Source organism: Triticum dicoccoides, chromosome 3B (genome assembly GCF_002162155.2).
Source record: "Triticum dicoccoides isolate Atlit2015 ecotype Zavitan chromosome 3B, WEW_v2.0, whole genome shotgun sequence".
NCBI classification, from domain to species: Eukaryota; Viridiplantae; Streptophyta; class Magnoliopsida; order Poales; family Poaceae; genus Triticum; species Triticum dicoccoides.
The window spans coordinates 156828734-156836866 of NC_041385.1; the positions used below are offsets into that span (position 1 = coordinate 156828734).

The 8133-nt window shown below is 41.6% G+C and overlaps 1 pseudogene; it reads left to right on the top strand.

Moving 5' to 3' along the window:
* The first annotated feature begins 6610 nt into the window (after positions 1-6610).
* On the top strand, positions 6611-7890 carry LOC119281033 (annotated as a pseudogene).
* The last annotated feature ends 243 nt before the right edge of the window (positions 7891-8133 follow it).

An 8133-nucleotide genomic window follows, 5' to 3' on the forward strand; every position in this document is an offset into this window, starting at 1 on the left:
GGGGGCGGGGGCAAAGGAGGTCGAGGGAGAAGAGATGAGTAACGGGCGGGGGAGGGGGCTCGGCCGTTAGTTAGGTTAGTTAGGGTAGCCTTTGCCATCCGCCCTCCTTTGCCGTCCGCTTTTGTTCATATTTGCCGTCTGCTGCGGACGGCAAAGCGGGGGGACGTTAAGTATTTTTTAACCAGCTCCTCAGTGGGGCCCCCTCCCTCTTTGCCGTCTGCTAGCGGACGGCAAAGATTCTTTGCCGTCAGCTAGCGGACGGCAAAGAACAGGCTGATGGAAAAGGCTTTCTTTGCCATCAGCCAGTTCTTTGCCGTCTGCTTTCGGGTAGCTGATGGCAAAGAGCTTCTTTGCCGTCTGCTAGCTGACGGCAAAGAGCTGGCAGATGGCAAAGTAGCTGATTCCAGTAGTGTCATAACAATCATCATAGCAATCATCCTTCGGTAAGCACGAAGGAAAACTAAACAATGTATGAGTTGAAGAGTTACTCTCATTAGAAGGCGGGCACGGGTAGCTAGTCCGCTCTTCCTCCTTTTGTTCTTCGCTCTCCTCATCATCTTTGTCATCCAATGAGCTCATAGTTTCATCAATTTCTTCTTCCATAGACTCCTACAAAATATTAGTCTCTTCTTGGACAGCGGAGGAGTCCTCAATATATGGTTTAACATAGGCATTAGAAGCATAATTATCATAACAATATTTAAGTATGGCAAAAATTTCAGATTTGTAAAGAGTAGCATCATACGTTTCAATCAAAGAAGCAATTTCATAAGCACCCTTAAAAACAACAAATTCTTCAGTTTGTTGAACATCATAGTAATTATAAACACGCTTAGCATACGAAGATACGATTCCATTATCAATAAACTCACATTGGTAAGGAAGGTGTTTCTTAGGGTTTTTAGAACAACAAGTAACATCATATATTTCACATAAATTCCAAGCATAGCATTGCAAACAATGAATTTGATCCAGTAATAGTCTCCCTTTTTTAGATATATGGTGTCGCACATAACAAGCATGCTCATCTAAAGATTTGCCCTCAACTAAGCTAGTTGGGGTTTCAGCACGAGCACAAAGGGATTGAAGATGATCCAAGTAAAAAGCTTCAGGAGTGTGATAGATTTTGAGTGGTTCTTCAACCATTGGTGTAGTAGGTACAACTATTTTTTTGGTAATTCGTGTTCCATATCCATAACTAAAGATAGAGAACAACTTAGAAAAGCAAATAAAAATTACTTAGTGATAAAGCAAACAAGCACACACGAGAATATTCACCCCACGCTATGACTCCCCGGCAACGGCGCCAGAAAAAGGTCTTGATAACCCACAAGTATAGGGGATCAATTGTGGCCTCTTTCGATAAGTAAGAGTGTCGAACCCAACGAGGAGCTAAAGGTAGAACAAATATTCCCTCAAGTTCTATCGACCACTGATACAACTCTACGCACGCTTGACGTTCGCTTTACCTAGAACAAGTATGAAACTAGAAGGACTTTGTAGGTGTTGTTGGATAGGTTTGCAAGATAATAAAGAGTATGTAAATATAAATTAAGGGGTGTTTAGATAAAGAAGCAATAAAGTAAATATAGCGACTGTGGAAAAGTGGTGGTAGGAGTTGTGAAATTATCCCTAAGCAATTGACTACTTTACTAGACCGATAGCAAATTTTATGTGGGAGAGGCATAAGCTAACATACTTTCTCCTCTTGGATCATATGCAATTATGATTGGAACTCTAGCAAGCATCCGCAACTATTAAAGATCATTAAGGTAAAACCCAACCATAGCATTAAAGCATCAAGTCCCCTTTATCCCATACGCCACAACCCCCTTACTCGGGTTTATGCTTCTGTCACTCAAGCAACCCATTATAAGCGAATCATGAAAGTATTGCAATAACCTACAGCGGGAATCCCTCATGCTTGTGCGACACGGAGGGAACAATAGGACAGCAACATAACCACAACCAAATTAAACCAATCATAGCAATTCACCAATTACCGATACCACAACGAAAATCTACTCAGACATCATAGGATAGCAACACATCATTGGATAATAATATGAAGCATAGAGCACCATGTTCAAGTAGAGGGTACAACGGGTTGTGGGAGAGTGGGCTGCTGAATATAGATGGGGGAAAGTGATGGATATGTTGGTGAAGATGATGGAGGTGTTGGTGTAGATCGCGGTGATGATGATGGCCCCCGGCGGCATTCTGGCGCCACCGAAAGCGAGGGGGAGAGAGCCCTCCTTGTTCTTCTTCTTCCTTGACCTTCTCCCTAGATGGGAGAAGGGTTTCTCCTCTGGTCCATGGTCTCCATGGCGTGGGAGGTGCGAGAGCCCCTCCGAGATTGGATCTGTCTCTCTGTCTCTCTTTGTTTCTGCGTTCCCTGATTCTGCCCTTTCACCGTTTCTTTTATATCCAGAGATCCGTAACTCCAATTGGATTGAAACCTTCGCCAAGATTTTTCTCCGAAAATTAGCTTTCTTGCGGCCAAAGAAGAGCAGTAACCGCCTTAAGGGGTGCCCACGAGGGTCAGGGGCGTGCCTGCCCCCTGGGGTGCGCCCCCTGCCTCGTGGCCCCCTCGGGCACCGTCTCGCGTTGATTTTTCTTCCAAAAAATCATAAATATTCTAAAAATATTCTCCGTCCGTTTTTATCCCATTTGGACTCTGTTTGATATGGGGTTTCTACGAAACATAAAACATGGAACAAACAGGAACTGGCATTGGGCACTGGATCAATATGTTAGTCCCAAAAATAGTAAAAAAAGTTGTCAAAAGTATATGAAAGTTGAATAATATTGGCATGGAACAATCAAAAATTATAGATATGACCGAGATGTATCAGCAGTGCACAAATAGGATTCATGCATTGCAAAAATGTGTACACATGTAGTACAGCACTCTGACGAATGATGTGCACACATACCCAACAAAGCAGTGCACACCGTACACTAGAAAAAAGAATACATAAGAGTAAAAACACGAAAAGAAAATGTGACATCTATATGTAGTGTGAAATATGTGAACATGCAGTACACAGACATAATCAATGCAGTGCACAAATGATTTACTAAGCAGTGCATGCCCCTACATTTGAAAATTTAGCAAGACAAAAAAAATACACCTACAGTATAGCACTCTGACAAATGCAGTTCACACATACCCAACAAAGCAGTGCACACCGTACACTAGAAAAAGAATACGTAAGAGGAAAAAACACAAAAAGAAAAATGCGACCAGCATGCAGTGCACAAAAATGCACATGTATATGTAGTGCGGAATATGTGAACATGCAGTACAGAGACAGTATCAATGCAGTGTACAAATGATTTACTAAGAAGTGCATGCACGTACATTAGAAAATATACAAGGCGAAAAAACACAAAGAAAAAAATTGACCACCCAGCTGAAACCAGGCCCCAGCCAGTCTCGTAGTAAGTCTACGCCCACAGTAGGCGAGTCCGTTCTGAGCGACGATGCATGGGGTCGGGCACACATGGGCCCACAGGTCAGAGGGATAGAGTAGTGAGCACCGTGTATAAGCGCCCAAATAAGTAACAGAGGAGTTCGATACGGATGCCTCACCAGGGCTTATAAACAGGTCGTGTGTGCTCTCCGCGGGCGAGGTGGGACTAAATATTAGGGCGCACACACAGCGCGCCGGGAACCAGCCATGCTGACAGGCCGACTTGAGCCGAATACGTCTTCACTCCCCAAACACAGGCCCAACACGCAAAAGAGAGGCCACTGAAAATTAAAAAAAATCCCACATGCCACTCCCCAAACACAGGCCCAACCACGCGTTCTGTAGTTCGTTGTGACACGACAATGCAGTTCGCTATATTCAAGTAAGCACTGATGTTGCTTCTCAAATGCATTTGCGTACACTGAATCAGAATCAATCCAACACCTAACACCAACCACAACATTTATTACTTCCGTTGCTCAATTGGATGCATAAAAACCAATCCATTCATGCTCCAGACTAACACAACTCCTCCCCCCGTTCCTCTTTTTCTTCAAATCTTAGATTTAGGGTTCCTCCCATCCCTAGTTGTTCCCTGAAATTCCACTGAACCCACCATGGATTGTAAGTGCGGGTGTTTGGCAAGGATGGCGCCGGTAGCGGACACATGCGTGTACGTAGAGGGTCTAGAGCTCACCAACACCAAGTGGCGCAACATGCTCGGGTGCCTGATGATACCCAACAGGGGCTTTCGGGCACCATTTCTTTATCACCTCACACCCGCAGACCTGCAGGGAAGTTGGGTATGTTTTTCCCTCATAATTTTTGACACAATCTAGGCTGCAAATCCACATCTGAATGTATATTTTCATCAATTTTTTCAGTAGTATCAACAAATACAAACAGAATTTGTATTGTTGTTCAGATTTGTTAGCTATTAAGACTACATAGTTCCACCTATTTTTCTTCAGTACCACACCAGGTATCGACACTAGTTAGATCAGAACCCCAACACATGAACAAGAAAAGAGGTTCAATAGATCAGTGTTGCAGTTCTCTTAACATGTTAGCGAAGTACACTCTAAATGACCTTGCAGAACAAACATATTACAGTATAATAATATCCTACTAAAACTACACGTCAATTCCATATATAAATTTGTTCATACATTGCAACTACTTTATTAAATAGTAGTCGTATATATGTACATATTTAAGTCGACATAAACAAATCATCCTAAATATAAAAGAAAAACATTTGTTGTTTACTTAAAAATTCGTTTTCCATCCATGCCAAAATGCAGAAACTGTCATCCATAATAAAATTTCCTGCTCCGAGTTCATGGAAGGTTACCTTGGAGACACAACACAAGAATGGGTATGCAGACATGCAAGCTGACTACCACATTGACTCTGAAGACTGCATCAACATAACTACTAGCTAGAATGATTTTGTCTCCCAGAACGACTTTGAGGCTGGACAAGTGGCCATGGCATTTTTCTATAAAGAAGTAGACTCCCTCAAATTTACCATATTTTCACTGTAGGTTTTCTAGGATAAAAGCTAAAGCCATTGGTGGGATATTCTAATGCTTTGCTTATGTTGTATGCTTTTAAAATTATGTCGATCAGAAGGCTTGGACGGTGCCTACTTAAAGTATGCAACCTCATCTGCATCATTTTATCACCCTTTTTAGACAAGTTGTTGCTGACAGAAATGCAGTTCTCTCATACACACAGTACGGTCCTTATATAAAAAAATGCAATACTTTGAACAATAAAAATGCAATGCCAATGGTCGAAAACTTTGTAGTTAACCTATGTTGTTTAACAGAATTCTCATGGTATGGAGTTTAGAAGAATTGACATAAATACAAGAAATAGCAGCATAACTATTCTACTAATGCAGTACGAAAGTGCATACTATGCAGTTCTCTGAAATGCAGAATGCAGTCTGAGAAAAAGAATTATCTCCTAAGCTGTCATTCCCACTATAATACAGTTACATTGAAGTCCACTACTTAACAAAATGCAACACACTACAAACATATGCCAGAACTGCAACAATAAAATCAAAGTAGTACAGGTCCAGACATGTAGGAGACTAACAGAGGTGCCAATTCCACTCGCAGTTCGATAAGTGGCCAAAACATTCTGCAACCACTCAAATTTGAACAATTACCCACCAAAAAATACATCAAACCCACTACCACTTCGATGAACAGCATGAGCTATTTTAAAAAATGCACACCAAAAAGACGAACAGTACACACGCAATACGTTGAATTCAAACCAAAACAAGAAACTAATTACAAGATTCAAAACGAATCAGCGCACAAAATCCAAAAATACAACAAAAACAGACAAGCGGACAAAGCTCACACGCCTAGACAATCAATTTTGCAGAAATTGAAACTAACTCCTAAAAATTAGACAAATTGTAGAGTAAACGGACTGATTAAAATGAACGCAATCAAATAATTCCTACTAACAAACAACATCCGAGCACGAAAAAGTCGCATCCGACGCAAACACGAACGAACAGAGAAAGCTCGTCCGCCAAATCGCTCGATTTGCAAAGATTCTAGTCGTTTTTCCTGTGAATTACAAAGAATAAAGGTCAAATGAGATCCAGAAACAAATTAAGTCATCCCGCAACACCTGATTCCACATAGAAAACTTGGACGGACCGCCTGAAAATGAAGCAGTTCTCCCGTGAAGCATTGCAGTGCTCATCGTAAAGAGGATGCAGTTCGCTTCTATTGAGCATGCAGTGTGAAAGTGTTATCAGAACAACTATTCTGCTAATATTAGCATAATAGACTGGCTGTGTGTGTGTATATATATATATATATATATATATGTGTGTGTGTGTGTGTGAGTGTGTGTGTGTGTGTGTACATATATACATACATACATTACTTTATAGTGATTCACAATTAAATTCTTCTAATGTTCAATAATTTGCATGTTTTAAAAAGATATTTATTTATGGCTATTTTTACTTGATTAAATTTTGAATGGAATTAGTCTATATAAGAGTCGTGGTCTAATATGTTGAAGCAGTGTCAGACTGAGCTCAGAACTTGGTTAAACAAGATGCACACATAGATCTCTTGCCAATCGAGTTAGCAATGACTTCTAGTTTGCAGCCATGGGCTCTCCTCCTTGTCCTTCTCCTCTCCAGCGTACTTAGCCTGGGAGCGCCAGCGACGGTGTTCAATGAGAACTTCGTGTCGGTATGGCGTGCTGATGGTTATCACCTAGCCAATCAGGGGACACAAGTTTCCCTCACCATGGATAGAAACTCTGGTACATATCACCATTTCTTTTTCCATCATATATGATACTTCATCCGATCCATAATGAATGTTGCAGCTTTGAACTTAAGTTGAACCAACCTTAATTTAAAGTTGTGGCACTTTTATTGAATTGGAGGGAGTACTTAACACACTTTCTCCTAAGCATGGATGATCAGGAGATTATGTTAATCATGTGATTTAAGTGGACTCCAATTGATTAAATTGACTAAATATTTGTTTCTTTGCATCTTTGTCGAGTGCAGGAGCTGGATTTAGATCAAAGATGATGTATGGTTCAGGGTTATTCCACATGAGGATCAAGTTACCTGCCAAGTATATTACCGGAGTTGTAACGGCCTTCTATGTATGTGTTGACACATCTTATATGCTCAGCCATTTCCTTTGATTTGATGAAAAGCATAAGTCAGATATATATATACATTCTTGTACAGCTAGCTCATGACAAAACCCGAGTATGGTGACCACGACGAGGTGGATTTCGAGTTCTTGGGCAACGTCGATGGCAAGCCAGCGGCTCTCCAGACCAACATCTTCCTCAACGGCCAGGGCTATAGAGAGCAGAAGTTCTACCTCTGTTTCAACCCAGTAGCAGCTATCCATGACTACAAGATACTCTTGAACCAACACCAGCTAGTGTAAGTCATCGACCGGGTCCCTATTCTTTTTGTTCCTACTCAGCATATATATCACGTGCACCTCGATCGTAGGATGCTTGTCGATGAAAAACCCATTCGGGTGCTCAAGAACCTAGCGGGCTGCATGCCGGCCTACCAGTTCCCGACGGGACGATGAGAATCCGGGCAAGCATCTAGGATGGCTCTCCCTGGGCGACCGACAATGGCAAGATCAAAGTCGACTGGAACTGTGCGCCATTTACCTCTGCGTTCCAGAGGTTCAATGTCGACGCCTGCCCCGCCACCGGAGGTGCGCCGTGTGGCTCACCCAACCTATGGTGGAACAAGTTTTGGGACCTATCACCCGCGCAGAAGGCATCGTAAAAGAACGTCAAGGGCAAGTACATGACCTACAACTACTATGACAATAAGGAAAGGTTCAACTACCATCTGCCCGTAGAGTGCAGCTACAACTAATTAATAGCTTTCTATGTGGCCATATAAAAATTTATCTAACATCTAGATACTCAGCTGAGAAGAGTCTACTTCAACCTATTCTAGCAATATGCAGCGGTTGAAGTAGATTCTCACAAAACCTCTTCCCAAACTATACAAAGTTCTAGATATTAGATAGAATGTATCTATCAACTCTATATTATATAGCCAAATAAGAATTGATTTTATATTATTTTCGACAAAGGATCCATATAAGGGTCAGTA